The 16,832-nt window shown below is 42.0% G+C and overlaps 1 protein-coding gene and 2 pseudogenes across 1 annotated transcript in view; all 3 read right to left on the bottom strand.

Moving 5' to 3' along the window:
* The window catches only part of LOC124605398 (bridging integrator 3-like), a 62,135-nt gene that overhangs the window by 39,927 nt on the left and 5,376 nt on the right, over positions 1–16,832 (bottom strand). The gene's annotated exons all lie outside the window — the stretch shown is intronic.
* On the bottom strand, positions 13,222–13,339 carry LOC124607906 (annotated as a pseudogene).
* LOC124607867 lies at positions 13,554–13,671 on the bottom strand (annotated as a pseudogene).

Here is a 16,832-nt window from a genome sequence, read left to right as displayed (position 1 = left end):
GTTTGATGTGGAATGGGTGGCAGCTGTCATAATGGAGGTACTGTTGCTTGTTGGTGGGTTTGATGTGGACGGACGTGTGAAGCTGGCCATTGGACAGATGGAGGTCAACGTCAAGGAAAGTGGCATGGGATTTGGAGTAGGACCAGGTGAACCTGATGGAACCAAAGGCGTTGAGGTTGGAGAGGAAATTCTGGAGTTCTTCTTCACTGTGAGTCCAGATCATGAAGATGTCATCAATAAATCTGTACCAAACTTTGGGTTGGCAGGCCTGGGTAACCAAGAAGGCTTCCTCTAAGTGACCCATGAATAGGTTGGCATATGAGGGGGCCATCCTGGTACCCATGGCTGTTCCCTTTAATTGTTGGTATGTCTGGCCTTCAAAAGTGAAGAAGTTGTGGGTCAGGATGAAGCTGGCTAAGGTAATGAGGAAAGAGGTTTTAGGTAGGATGCCAGGTGATCGGCGTGAAAGGAAGTGCTCCATCACAGCGAGGCCCTTGGGCGTGCAGAATATTTGTGTATAAGGAAGTGGCATCAATGGTTACAAGGATGGTTTCCTCGGGTAATAGATTGGGTAAGGATTCCAGGCGTTTGAGAAAGTGGTTGGTGTCTTTAATGAAGGATGGGAGACTGCATGTAATGGGTTGAAGGTGTTGATCTACGTAGGCAGAGATACGTTCTGTGGGGGCTTGGTAACCAGCTACAATGGGGCGGCCGGGATGATTGGGTTTGTGAATTTTAGGAAGAAGGTAGAAGGTAGGGGTGCGGGGCGTCGGTGGGGTCAGGAGGTTGATGGAGTCAGGTGAAAGGTTTTGAAGGGGGCCTAAGTTTCTGAGGATTCCTTGAAGCTCCACCTGGACATCAGGAATGGGATTACCTTGGCAAACTTTGTATGTGGTGTTGTCTGAAAGCTGACGCAGTCCCTCAGCCACAAACTCCCGACGATCAAGTACCACGGTCGTGGAACCCTTGTCCGCCGGAAGAATGACGATGGATCGGTCAGCCTTCAGAGCACGGATAGCTTGGGCTTCAGCAGTGGTGATGTTGGAAGTAGGATTAAGGTTTTTAAGAAGGACTGAGAAGCAAGGCTGGAAGTCAGAAATTCCTGGAAGGTTTGGAGAGGGTGATTTTGAGGAAGAGGAGGTGGGTCCCGCTGTGACGGAGGACGGAATTGTTCCAGGCAGGGTTCAATTTGGATAGTGTCTTGGGGAGCTGGAGCATTAGGAGTAGGATTAGTATCATTTTTCTTCGTGGCAAAGTGATATTTCCAGCAGAGAGTACGAGTGTAGGACAGTAAATCTTTGACGAGGGCTGTTTGGTTGAATCTGGGAGTGGGGCTGAAGGTGAGGCCTTTGGATAGGACAGAGGTTTCGGATTGGGAGAGAGGTTTGGAGGAAAGGTTAACTACTGAATTGGGTTGTTGTGGTTCCAGATTGTGTTGATTGGAATTTTGAGGTTTTGGAGGGAGTGGAGCTGGAAGTGGGAGATTGAGTAGATAGGAGAGACTGGGTTTGTGTGAAATGAGAGGAGGTTGAGGTTTGCTGGAAAGGTTGTGAAGGGTGAGTGAGTTGCCTTTCTGGAGGTGGGAAACCAGGAGATTGGATAATTTTTTGAGGTGGAGGGTGGCATGCTGTTCTAATTTGCGGTTGGCCTGTAGGAGGATGCTTTGAACAGCCGGTGTGGATGCGGGAGAGGAAAGATTGAGGACTTTTATTAAGGATAGGAGGTGACGGGTGTGTTCATTGGCTGAGTTGATGTGTAGGTGAAGGATTAGGTGGGCGAGGGCAATGGATTGTTCAGTTTGGAATTGGTATAGGGACTGATGGAAAGAAGGGTTGCAGCCAGAGATGGGAACCAGCAACAAACTGTCCATTTGCATGAATGGACACAGGCAGACAGTGTTTGTTGGTAATGAGGATCACCCTGTGGCTAAACATGCCTTGGTGCACGGCCAGCACATCTTGGCACAGTGTTACACCATCCGGGTTATCTGGATACTTCCCACTAACGCCAACCTGTCAGAACTCCGGAGATGGGAACTTGCCCTTCAGTATATCCTCTCTTCTCGTTATCCGCCAGGCCTCAACCTCCGCTAATTTCAAGTTGCCGCCGCTCATACCTCACCTGTCTTTCAACAACATCTTTGCCTCTGTACTTCCGCCTCGACTGACATCTCTGCCCAAATTCTTTGCCTTTACAAATGTCTGCTTGTGTCTGTGCGGATGGATATGTGTGTGTGTGTGTGTGTGTGTGTGTGTGTGTGTGTGTGTGTGTGTGTGTGTGTGTGTATACCTGTCCTTTTTTCCCCCTAAGGTAAGTCTTTCCGCTCCTGGGATTGGAATGACTCCGTACCCTCTCCCTTAAAACCCACATCCTTTCGTCTTTCCCTCTCCTTCCCTCTTTCCTGACAAAGCAACCATTGATTGCGAAAACTAGAATTTTGTGTGTATGTTTGTGTTTCTATCGACCTGCCAGCGCTTTCGTATGGTAAGTCACACCATCTTTGTTTTTAAATATATTTTTCCCGCGTGGAATGTTTCCCTCTATTATATTCATATCATTAATTTGAACCCAACAATCACGTTTGTTATTGTCACTGTTGCATTTCGAAATCTTTTCTGTCATCTTATTTTCTCTTTCTTTTTTTTGCCAGTAGGTTCACTTTGTATTCACCTTCTCCTTTTTACCGTAATCTACATACAATACAATTTTATCCCGCCTATATATACTCAATAATACGTAACCCACTTCCAAACCATAACCAAAAAAAAAAATTATTATTTTTTTTCCGCTTTCAACACTACCGCCGCTATAAAATCCACCGTTTCTAGTTCACAAACAGTACCTTTCACCTATTAAACAACCATTTCGGCTAGTTCTAATAACTTTCGCTTTATTTCCATTTCCGTTTTTTCACACATTATTGATCTTTTTTAGCCGCTTCCCACAGGTTTTAACGTCATTATTTCTTCGTCAGACAATTGTTAGCCTCATTCTCATAATCTGCCACCACAAAACCACTCCTTTTAATACATTTACACGTAGTTTTTTCGAAATTTTCCCGAATTTCTCCACCCTTTAACGTGTTTTGGCGGCAACACAACCACCTAACCTTTATGCACATCGTTGTCTACCAACCCAAGTTCACCACAGGATCAACACAACCAACACTTTTTCGCCTTTTTTCACACCGGATTTCCAGTTGCTTTCTAGTTCACCTTTATCTCTCCCCATATATATATATATATATATATATATACTTTTTTTCATTTTCATTTCAGCCTCATGTTACACTTTCCACCTTCTAATACCATGTTACCCTCACAACACCCCCGCAACGACCCCATTAAGTTTTATTTACATTATCTCCGCAAATATGTCATCGCCCTAGCCAGATTATGCTCCCATATTTTATTTTCTCAGGCTTGTCTGACATTTGGCATTACCCCCAAAGGCCTCACACTTAAAGTTCCCATCTCTGTCTGTAACCATTCTTTCCATCAGTCCCTATACCAGTTCCAAACTGAACAATCCATTGGCCTCACCCACCTAATCCTTCACCTACACATCAACTCAGCCAATGAACACACCCGTCACCTCCTATCCTTAATAAAAGTCCTCAATCTTTCCTCTCCCACATCCACACCGGCTGTTCAAAGCATCCTCCTACAGGCCAACTGCAAATTAGAACAGCATGCCACCCTCCACCTCAAAAAATTATCTCATCTCCTGGTTTCCCACCTCCGGAAAGACAACTCACTCACCCTTCACAACCTTTCCAGCAAACCTCAACCTCCTCTCACTGCACACAAACCCAGTCTCTCCCATCTACTCAATCTCCCACTTCCAGCTCCACTCCCTCCAAAACCTCAAAATTCCAATCAACACAATCTGGAACCACAACACCCCAATTCAGTAGTTAACCTTTCCTCCAAACCTCTCTCCCAATCCGAAACCTCTGTCCTATCCAAAGGCCTCACCTTCAGCCCCACTCCCAGATTCAACCAAACAGTCCTCGTCAAAGAATTACTGTCCTACACTCGTACTCTCTGCTGGAAATATCACTTTGCCATGAAGAAAAATGATCCTAATCCTACTCCTAATGATCCAACTCCCCAAGACACTATCCAAATTGAACCCTGCCTGGAACAGTTCCATCCTCCGTCACAGCGGGACCCACCTCCTCTTCCTCAAAATCACCCTCTCCAAACCTTTCAGGAATTTCTGACTTCCAGCCTTGCTTCTCAATCCTCCTTAAGAAACCTTAATCCTACTCCCAACATCACCACTGCTGAAGCCCAAGCTATCCGTGATCTGAAGGCTGACCGATCCATCGTCATTCTTCCGGCAGACAAGGGTTCCACAACCGTGGTACTTGATCGTCGGGAGTATGTGGCTGAGGGACTGCGTCAGCTTTCAGACAACACCACATACAAAGTTTGCCAAGGTAATCCCATTCCTGATGTCCAGGCGGAGCTTCAAGGAATCCTCAGAAACTTAGGCCCCCTACAAAACCTTTCACCTGACTCCATCAACCTCCTGACCCCACCGACGCCCCGCACCCCTACCTTCTACCTTCTTCCTAAAATTCACAAACTCAATCATCCCGGCCGCCCCATTGTAGCTGGTTACCAAGCCCCCACAGAACGTATCTCTGCCTACATAGATCAACACCTTCAACCCATTACATGCAGTCTCCCATCCTTCATCAAAGACACCAACCATTTTGTCAAACGCCTGGAATCCTTACCCAATCTATTACCCGGGGAAACCATCCTTGTAACCATTGATGCCACTTCCTTATACACAAATATTCCACACGTCCAGGGCCTCGCTGCGATGGAGCACTTCCTTTCACGCCGATCACCTGTCACCCTACCTAAAACCTCTTTCCTCATTACCTTAGCCAGCTTCATCCTGACCCACAACTTCTTCGCTTTTGAAGGCCAGACATACCAACAATTAAAGGGAACAACCATGGGTACCAGGATGGCCCCCTCGTATGCCAACCTATTCATGGGTCACTTAGAGGAAGCCTTCTTGGTTACCCAGGCCTGCCAACCCAAAGTTTGGTACAGATTTATTGATGACATCTTCATGATCTGGACTCACAGTGAAGAAGAACTCCAGAATTTCCTCTCCAACCTCAACACCTTTGGTTCCATCAGATTCACCTGGTCCTACTCCAAATCCCATGCCACTTTCCTTGACGTTGAACTCCATCTGTCCAATGGCCAGCTTCACACGTCCGTCCACATCAAACCCACCAACAAGCAACAGTACCTCCATTATGACAGCTGCCACCCATTCCACATCAAACGGTCCCTTCCCTATAGCCTAGGTCTTCGTGGCAAACGAATCTGCTCTAGTCCGGAAACCCTGAACCATTACACCAACAACCTGAAAACAGCTTTCACATCCCGCAACTACCCTCCCGACCTGGTACAGAAGCAAATAACCAGAGCCACTTCCTCATCCCCTCAAACCCAGAACCTCCCACAGAAGAACCACAAAAGTGCCCCACTTGTGACAGGATACTTTCCGGGACTGGATCAGACTCTGAATGTGGCTCTCCAGCAGGGATACGACTTCCTCAAATCCTGCCCTGAAATGAGATCCATCCTTCATGAAATCCTCCCCACTCCACCAAGAGTGTCTTTCCGCCGTCCACCTAACCTTCGTAACCTCTTAGTTCATCCCTATGAAATCCCCAAACCAACTTCCTTACCCTCTGGCTCCTACACTTGTAACCGCCCCCAGTGTAAAACCTGTCCAATGCACCCTCCCACCATCACCTACTCCAGTCCTGTAACCCGGAATGGGTATACGATCAAAGGCAGAGCCACGTGTGAAAGCACCCACGTGGTTTACCAACTGACCTGCCTACTCTGTGAAGCTTTCTATGTGGGAATAACCAGCAACAAACTGTCCATTCGTATGAATGGACACAGGCAGACTGTGTTTGTTGGTAATGAGGATCACCCTGTGGCTAAACATGCCTTGGTGCACGGCCAGCACATCTTGGCACAGTGTTACACCGTCCAGGTTATCTAGATACTTCCCACTAACACCAACTTGTCAGAACTCCGGAGATGGGAACTTGCCCTTCAGTATATCCTCTCTTCTCGTTATCTGCCAATCCTCAACCTCCGCTAATTTCAAGTTGCTGCCACTCATACCTCACCTGTCTTTCAACAACATCTTTGCCTCTGTACTTCCGCCTCGACTGACATCTCTGCCCAAACTCTTTGCCTTTACTAATGTCTGCTTGTGTCTATGTATATGCAGATGGATATATGTGTGTGTGTGTGTGTGTGTGTGTGTGTGTGTGCGCGCGCGCGAGTGTATACCTGTCCTTTTTCCCCCCTAAGGTAAGTCTTTCCGCTCCCAGGATTGGAATGACTCCTTACCCTCTCCCTTAAAACCCACGTCCTTTCGTCTTTCCCTCTCCTTCCCTCTTTCCTGACGAAGCAACCACTGGTTGCGAAAGCTAGAATTTTGTGTGTATGTACGTGCTTGTTTGTGTGTTTCTATCGACCTGCCAGCGCTTTCGTAATATATATATATATATGTATGTATATATATATATATATATTTTTTTTTTTTTTTTTTTTTTTTCAGTATGACTCAAAGGTGCCTACAACCTTCCTTTGTTGTGGTACACAAGTGTGGTACCATGTGACAACACTCTTGGATCCAGTTATATATAAAAACAAAGATGATGTGACTTACCATGGAAGCGCTGGCAGGTCGATAGAAACACAAACAGACTTATGGTAAGTCACATCCTCTTCATCTTCATCATCATCATCATCATCATCATCTTTGTTTTTAAATATATTTTTCCTGCGTGGAATGTTTCCCTCTATTTTTTTATATATATATATATATATATAGGGAAACATTCCACATGGGAAAAATATATCTAAAAACAAAGATGATATGACTTACCAACTGAAAGCGCTGGTAGGTCGATAGACACACACAAACAAACACAAACATACACACAAAATTCTAGCTTTCACAACCAACGGTTGCTTCATCAGGAAAGAGGGAAGGAGAGGGAAAGACGAAAAGATGTGGGTTTTAAGGGAGAGGGTAAGGAGTCATTCCAGTCCCGGGAGCGGAAGGACTTACCTTGGGGGGAAAAAAGGACAGGTATACACTCGCACACACACACACATATCCAACCGCACATACACAGACACAAGCACACATTTGTAAAGGCAAAGAGTTTGGGCAGAGATGTCAGTCGAGGCGGAAGTACAGAGGCAAAGATGTTGTTGAGTGACAGGTGAGGTATGAGCGGCGGCAACTTGAAATTAATGGAGGTTGAGGCCTGGTGGATAACGAGAAGAGAGGATATACTGAAGGGCAAATTCCCATCTCCGGAGTTCTGACAGGTTGGTGTTAGTGGGAAGTATCCAGATAACCCGGACGGTGTAACACTGTGCCAAGACGTGCTGGCCGTGCACCAAGGCATGTTTAGGCATGCAGACATTTCTGCTTGTGTCTGTGTATGTGCGGATGGATATGTGTGTGTGTGCGGTGTATACCTGTCCCTTTTTCCCCCTAAGGTAAGTCTTTCTGCTCCCGGGATTGGAATGACTCCTTACCCTCTCCCTTAAAACCCACATCCTTCTGTCTTTCCCTCTCCTTCCCTCTTTCCTGACGAAGCAACCGTTGGTTGCGAAAGCTTGAATTTTGTGTGTCTATCGAACTGCCAGCGCTTTCGTTTGGTAAGTCATTTCATCTTTGTTTTTATATATATATATATTTTTATTTGTCACTGGATCCAAGAGTGTTGTCACATGGTACCACGCTTTTGTACCACAACAAAGGAAGGTTGTAGGCACCTTTGAGTCATACTGCAAACTTATACTTTGCGATGGGAGACAGTCATGAGGTTTTGAAAAAGTGTTACTTTTTTTGCACTGTGTATTACACCAGTTGGCCATCTATTAAGACAAAGGACTTCTGAACACAATCGTAGAGGGATATGTCGAGGGAAAAAGACCAAGAGGAAAACCACGACTGAGGTACATGGATCAAATCGTGAAAGATGTGGGATGTAACACCTATAAAGAAATGAAGAGAAAAGCTGAAAGACGCACAGAATGGAGACAAGCTGCCATTGTAGCTGTTGCAAACCAATCCTTGGATTGACCACTACAGAAGAAGATTATACCAGTTAAAGAGGCTTGTATACTGCCAATAGATTCTTTATATTCACAGGCTAGCCCTTCACCTATGCTTGCTGCCTTCTTATTTTATAATTTTTATACTGTTTTCCTGACCTCATACTCTCTGGGAGGTTACATCATTGTGCTAGCCACACAATTTTTTTACGGGGACAATATTTAATTTTGTGAATTCTCATTTTGGTGTTATTTCTGCTGTACCTTAAAACCATTCATTCCCAAAATTTGTTATTTTCTATGGATCATTTATCAACATACCCTTGTAATTGTATGAGTAAATTATTGTGATTTAGTTTCTTTTTTCCTGTTTCTTGGTTTGCAATCTTCTGCACTATTTTGCTTTTTATCCTGAGTATTTGCTCCTGTTTTGTCATTAGCTACTATTTTCTTCCCATAAATCTTTTTGTATCTTTGATAATAGTTTAGAAACTCTGGATCACTGTGGGTTTATCTTATGGAACAGAGATATTTTATGGTCTTTCTTATACCTTCTGTTATCTACTTCATTTCACTGGATATTCCTATCGGTGTAGATACTTTTGAAAATAACTATTCAAAGTTTAGTTTAAATACGAGGGCAGTTCAATAAGTAATGCAACACATTTTTTTTCTCGGCCAATTTTGGTTGAAAAAACCGGAAATTTCTTGTGGAATACTTTCAAACATTCCTGCTTCGTTTCGTATAGTTTCATTGACTTCCGACAGGTGGCAGCGCTGTACGGAGCTGTTAAAATGGCGTCTGTAACGAATGTGCGTTGCAAACAACGGGCAGTGATCGAGTTTCTTTTGGCGGAAAACCAGGGCATCTCAGATATTCATAGGCGCTTGCAGAATGCCTACGGTGATCTGGCAGTGGACAAAAGCACGGTGAGTCGTTGGGCAAAGCGTGTGTCATCATCGCCGCAAGGTCAAGCATGACTGTCTGATCTCCCGCGTGCGGGCCGGCCGTGCGCAGCTGTGACTCCTGCAATGGCGGAGCGTGCGAACACACTCGTTCGAGATGATCGACGGATCACCATCAAACAACTCAGTGCTCAACTTGACATCTCTGTTGGTAGTGCTGTCACAATTGTTCACCAGTTGGGATATTCAAAGGTTTGTTCCCGCTGGGTCCCTCGTTGTCTGACCGAACACCATAAAGAGCAAAGGAGAACCATCTGTGTGGAACTGCTTGCTCGTCATGTGGCTGAGGGTGACAATTTCTTGTCAAAGATTGTTACAGGCGATGAAACATGGGTTCATCACTTCGAACCTGAAGCAAAACGGGAATCAATGGAGTGGCGCCACACCCACTCCCCTACCAAGAAAAAGTTTAAAGCCATACCCTCAGCCGGTAAAGTCATGGTTACAGTCTTCTGGGATGCTGAAGGGGTTATTCTGTTCGATGTCCTTCCCCATGGTCAAACGATCAACTCTGAAGTGTATTGTGCTACTCTTCAGAAATTGAAGAAACGACTTCAGCGTGTTCGTAGGCACAAAAATCTGAACGAACTTCTCCTTCTTCATGACAACGCAAGACCTCACACAAGTCTTCGCACCCGAGAGGAGCTCACAAAACTTCAGTGGACTGTTCTTCCTCATGCACCCTACAGCCCCGATCTCGCACCGTCGGATTTCCATATGTTTGGCCCAATGAAGGACGCAAACCCTGGGAGGCACTACGCGGATGATGAAGAAGTTAAGGTGCAGTACGACGTTGGCTCCGACATCGACCAGTGGAATGGTACCGTGCTGGCATACAGGCCCTCATTTCAAGGTGGCGTAAGGCCGTAGCATTGAATGGAGATTACGTTGAAAAACAGTGTTGTGTAGCTAAAAGATTGGGGAATAACCTGGTGTATTTCTATGCTGAATAAAACAACCCCTGTTTCAGAAAAAAAATGTGTTGCATTACTTATTGAACTGCCCTCGTATCATACAGAACCTGGGACAAATTTACATCTGCATTTTTCTGTATATATTTCATCCTGGATTTGGTTTAATAACTTGACAAACCTGAATTTTGTGTTTTGAAGGATATCTTTTTTAGACCTGCAGTATGGTGGGCCTAAATTGACATAAATGATCATACAGTCCCAGATCTTTTACATGAACCACATAGTGTTCCCTGTGTATATCTGTAACAATGTGATCAATATCAATTAGTGATCCTACAGTTTTTGTTATCCTTGTTGCACTGTTGGCCAACCAAGACATGCCAAAGCTATGAACGATGTTTGAGAGACTGCTGCTGCTTTTATCTATGATATTTGTTTATATTTATGTCTCCACATATGACAGTTTTGTTCTTGGGAATTGAAATTTTGTCCAGAACTTTCATTAATTTAGTTGAAACAAGTGTCAAGTCTCGGGCATGGGAAAGGGAAATGATTTTGAAAAATTTTGACTCTGACTTGAAGTAAGTATTAGTTTTGTAAATTTAAACAGGGTATTTTTGCAGTTTTAAGACATAACAGGTCTGAAACACAAAATCTGCTCTTGGATTCATTAATCAGTTGATTCTAAATGATACAATAATAAGTTTACATTTATCTCACGTGTTCAGGTTTACTCCATTAGGTCAGGAGCAGACAGAATCCCGGTCACAAAGTGTCGACTGGGCATGGATTATCAGCATGGGTAACTGTAAACCAATATTGTTCTCTGACTTATGAACATCTTCCTGAATGATTATAACAGTATTTTTATCAAATAAAATTAAAACTGAGGAGTAGGTAACATAATCCTTGTCAACATACATAAACAAAACACAAAAATATGTGGATAGCCCTCGAAGAAATCAATGTAATTTTGAAAATGAATTTAATCTGGTATTAACATTTTTGGAGAGATGGTACTGGTAAAACAGCTAAATCATTTCAAGTATACCTTCTTGCTGTGCTTGAAGTATTGACTTATTTCAGTTCACAGGTTTGAAGCCCTTAACTTTTTATTTCCTGCATCAAAGCTGCATAGGTGTAGTTGACAAATTTTCCTTTCCCAGAAAGAATTCTGACCATTACAAAGAGTCCTGTTTTAACTGAAGACTGAGTTAGGATAGAATAATCAACCTGATCCCAATCATCTGTGTCAAAAACTTAAGTTCATAATCAAACACTGGCAACTGCTCCTTAACTTCAGTCGTCGCTCGGTTCTATTTTTCTCTTCTTATTCGTCTTAATCCTCTTTTTTTCCCTGTTCCTCCTCTTCATCTTCTCCCAGGTGGCATAAAACTTTTGTATTTGTTAACACTGTTCCATACTGAAGATGTTGAAAATTAGGATTGATTTTTCTTATGGTGTGAGTGGAAGCTGATTTCTTGCCATTTTAGACAGTTTTGCAGAACAAATCTACAAGATTTTTAGAATTGAAAACGGACATGTCTTTGATAGGTTGAACTATTACATGAGCTAGCCCTACATCATGAATGGGCGAAGGAGGCAGATGGGGTCTGCCCAACAGTGATGTTTCCAGCGAATTGACAAATGAAATGCTGGGAGAGGCAGACTGTGTGCTATGAAGAAAATGTCTGTATTTTATAAGTCCTTACAGTCAAATAAATCTGGAAAAAAATCCAGCAGTAGGAATCCATGGTTAATGTTTTCAGATGTTGGTGCAGTTGACAAAATTTGACCAAGGATGTTCACCAACTACTACTACTACTACTACCACCACTATTATTACTATTATTATTATTATTATTGCAAACATTGCTCTATTTTACCCATTTGCTGTTTATGAAATCATAGACTGACATGGCTAGCATCCCTGTCAAATATCAAAACAGCACTCTGGCTGGATAACTGGTGATTTGTTATGACGTTTTTGTGTGTGAGAACCACTGATGAAACTGAAGCTCCTCCATCCACCCACTCGTTGAAGCAGCAAAAAGTTACCTTGGATAGGCGTTATACTGCACCACCCCTGTACATGATCAATGGTGGCAAGTTGCAATCTGTAGTAATGTAGGCTATTAAAGTTGTTGATTTCCTACACGACCCAGCAGACACCTTAATCAGTAGCTTTCCCTGCTTCCCAAGAGCTCTTATCCTGGACGGGATCACAGCTAAACCCAGACTTGTCACAATTGCAGACAAAGTACGATTTTTGGTCATCTTTTAGCGCATACATTTCATAGAAATTATTTAGTTCACTATAGAGGCGATGAATCACAAACGGATCTCTAGCATTCACAAGGGACACCGTAAGCCACTCTTGCTTCCCTATATTTTTAATTGGATTTATAACATCATTCACTGCCCTTCGCACATCATTTACAGTGTAATTCTTATCTGGATGCTTTTTAATGTAAATCCTTGACATTTTTAGAACCTGACACAGAACAATAATATCATATTGTTTTGCAATCTCCACTCAGCATCTGTGCCCAGTTATCCCACTTCAAAATTTTTTGGTAAAATGTTAACATGCAATGGTTCTTATTAAGCTTGAAATTAAGTTATTTTATTATTATCTTGTTTGGGAATGATATAAAAAAACTTAACAGACCATAAATGCGTTTAACTTGCCAATAAATCAAGGAAACAAAACACAATTTTCATTCTTATAAAACCTGGATCTAACAAATTGTTAGAACATAGCAACATAAAAAGCTCAACAATTAATAACATTCAACAATAAAAACGAGAGGGTAGTGGTGTTAGAATAAAAAATGATGGCTGGAAACAATGCTGCCAACAATTACACCAAATGTTTCTCCACCAAAATTTTCTACCTACTGTTTCCCATGAACCCTTGTTTACAAATGCCCCACCTGGCCCTATCTCACCACTAGGTGATCAGTCAAGACAAAGAATGAGTATTACTTTTTGTAAATCCCATATCTGTACTTAGCACTATCTTCAGGCCACATTGGGACCATCTGACCGCTGTATCTTACTCAGCTCAGGATGCGGATAGGAGGGGCATGTGATCAGCACACCGCTCTCCCGGTCGTTATGATGGTTTTCTGTGACCAGAGCCGCTATTATTCGGTCGCGTAGCGTCTCAACTGGCATCACAAGGCTGAGTGCACCCCGAAAAATGGCAACAGCGCATGACGGCCCAGATGGCCATCCATCCCAGTACTGGCCACGTCCAACAGCGCTTAACTTCGGTGATCTGACGGGAACTGGTATATCCACTGCGGCAAGGCCGTTGCCAATATCTGCGCTTAAATATCAGATATTTCAAAATTTTTCATCACCAACTGTGGTATGGTTATGCCCAAGTTTAAACTGTGTTCTCTTTTTGATACACATACACTGTATTACTATATGTCTGGGATTAGCCCAGATAGTCCTGTGACCAGAGCCGCTATTATTCGGTCGCGTAGCGTCTCAACTGGCATCACAAGGCTGAGTGCACCCCGAAAAATGGCAACAGCACATGGCGGCCCAGATGGCCATCCATCCCAGTACTGGCCACGTCCAACAGCGCTTAACTTCGGTGATCTGACGGGAACTGGTATATCCACTGCGGCAAGGCCGTTGCCAATATCTGTGCTTAAATGTCAGATATTTCAAAATTTTTCATCACCAACTGTGGTATGGTTATGCCCAAGTTTAAACTGTGTTCTCTTTTTGATACACATACACTGTCTAACTATATGTCTGGGATTAGCCCAGATAGTCCTGGTTCTTTAGTGCTGTTTGAGGTTACAACAATATGTGAAGTCTGATAATTTTATAACTCGTTAGAACTATTTTTTTAAATGTTTGATTGAACTGTCTGACAGTGCATTTTTGAACATTCTCTTACGACTGTGCCTCAGTCAGCCGACCTTGGAGTAAGCACTCATGTTAATGGGGAGAGGGGGCCACCAAGTTCCGCCACAACTTTTTGATCACACACTTTTTTTCATTTTATTTTATCAGTTTTCTTCATCATCATTTAGCTCTGGACTAAATAAGAGTGTCTAATTTTAACCTGCAACAGGAACAGAAATTTTTGAAATAGCGTAATGATGGTAACAGTGAATGTAGCAGTAATGATGGATAGCTCAAACAGAAGCAACGGAAACTTGTTCCGGATTCTGTAAGATATTTCAGTTTGGAGGAAGGAATTAATACTTTTAAGTTTCGATGAAGGTGAAACTGGTCAAATTTTGAGTCTGTACCTTTCACAGAGTATGAAAAAAATATAAACTCAAAGAAAAGTTGGTTTATTATACTGATAACGCCAACATTAATTCTGATGGTGTGAAGAGAAGGTGGAATGAAAATCTTTTCACAGACATTCCAAGTGATTAAGACAGATGTACAGGGTGATTATAATTAAAGTTAAATTTTCAAAATGCTGAAGAAATAACACCACTGGTCAGAATTACATCAAATTGCAATGGAATATTATCGGAGAGGGCAGAAAATGTATGGCGGAAGAAAAAAAAAATAGTGTGAAAATGGATCTACATATGGCGCTGTATATGTCAGAATTCATAAATGAAAACACCCGTCATGTGCACGACCCATTGAAGTTAGTATAAACACGCCGGATACACGAATTTTCCTCCTTTCACATCTGTGACAGTCGCCATGACTGTCTCAATGCAGGATCACGCTCTGTTTGTAAAGCTATATTACAAGAATGATGACTGTACACACATCACTCTGCTGAAGTTCCGGACACTGAAGGGTTTGAAAAATGGAACTGGTTCGATGACTGCCACCAGTCTGGAGAAAATTATTCAGAAATTCGAATAGATGGGTACTTTTGGTGTGCAACCTGGTAGAGGGAGGAAATGAATTGATTCGACATCAGCAGAGGCAGTGACCGCAACAATGCAGGAGGAGACAAGTGGTGGTGTGCAAACATGTAATGCACGGAGAATTGCCTGAACATTGGGCATATCCGTGAGCATGGTGTGTAAAATCGTATGAAATATCCTTCTTTGCTATCCATTCAAAATTACCCATGTGCATGAGTTGCTTCCTGTTGACCTGTGGGTCAATCCATTTCAAATCACCCAGGCAATGTTGCTCAACATTTTTGATTCTCTTGATTTTTTTTATCATGACTTCCATATAGACAGACATTCACAAAACACTGTTTTAAAATTTTTTATAAGTCATAGTTTTTTTCTGGCAGCCGTTTTTACAATGTCGTTTGGGCAAATTTTAGTGGAAATCGATGTTTGCGGAAAGTTTAATTGCCACATTATTTTAAAAGATATCAGAATAATTCAAAAACCAGTGTGCTCAGTATGAAATGAACTTCACGCATATTTTTTTTTTTAGTTTTTCTATCATGCAAAAGAGTCACTCAAACTCTTTCTGTAAAGACTCAGAAAAAATTTATCAATCTTTACTTTTTAAGGCCTTCAATCTTCATGAAGGAAGAGAGACTCACTAATAATATGTTATCTCTGTGTTGTGTACTTACATAACTACCTGCAGTAAAAGTTGCAGTCCTGAGAATGCACTCCTGTTTTTTCTAGAGCTTTTCAAAACTGGCCAAAACCCTTCTAACGTCAATTTTCGCAGGTCAATATCTAAAAAGGGACTGAATGAAAACAAGTGAAAATTTTACAGAATGTTCTTTATTCTCATGGGAATATCTCACAAAAAAATTATGACTGAGACTCAACTACATTGAGAGTAATAGAGCAGCAAATTTCAGTAAAAATGCTACCCCTCTACATGCTCGTGCAGTGTCAAATTAGCAAACAAGGGCTTGAAATTATTACAGTTGACATTGGTCAAATGATGTTTAAATCATTACATACAATAAATGATCAAATATTTCTACTTTTAAATAACAATGGGCAGAGATAACAATTGGTAAGAGTTCTAATTCTTAAAATTAACGGTACATTTGTTGTACTACACTTGCGTACAGTATACACATAATAATGTTTCTCCATGTATACAGATTTAAAACTTCAGTTGTAACTACTTGCCAGCTGCAATTTTCATTAGGGAGTTAAACAAACACGATATTTCATTGCATAGTTTATCAGTTATATTGTGCGTTCTACCAGACACTTTGTGAATTCCATTGGAGTTACTTTTCACATTACTTTCTTTGCAGGACCCAAGACAATAAACAGGTGAATAAGAGTTTTGTAAGTGTAGATCTGAAGTGTCCCATCTTCAACTGTTTTCAAGAATAGTAGATTTTTCAAGTATTGAAATGAGTTGTTTTGTGGGTGAACTAATAAGTGAACAGTGCCATAAACAACACTACAAGAAGAAAGTGCACCAAGAATTAATAAGAGTGAGTGACTTGCCAGCTGAAGAACAATGTTTGTTAAAATTAAGAATTTTGAAAGAAATTTCTAATATTTATTATTACCACAAAGATAAATATTTAGACAAATACAACCACATTTTTGGTAAAAAGTGTTGTGACCAATTTGGTACTCAAAAAAGCCAGTTAAAAATGGTTTGCGTAAAATACTAGTAGAACACCTAAACAAAAAAAATGTGGATATTAACCTAATTCCTGGACGAGCTCTATGCCCAACTTGCGCATCAAGAATATTTGTAAATAAACCAGCTGAAAAAGTGGCAATTAGGGTTAGAATGATCCTGAATTTCTTCCTTGGCCTTTTGAATTGGTTGAGGATGATCCTTTGCATCAAGTAGAATCAACCTGCGAAACTTTGGAATTATCTCCTTTACGTAAAATAACAAAGCTCAACAAAGACCAGTGACT

Source organism: Schistocerca americana, chromosome 3, assembly GCF_021461395.2.
Source record: "Schistocerca americana isolate TAMUIC-IGC-003095 chromosome 3, iqSchAmer2.1, whole genome shotgun sequence".
Taxonomy (NCBI): Eukaryota; Metazoa; Arthropoda; class Insecta; order Orthoptera; family Acrididae; genus Schistocerca; species Schistocerca americana.
The sequence above is the reverse complement of the archived record's forward strand: the minus strand, read 5'-3'. Positions and strand labels throughout refer to the sequence as shown.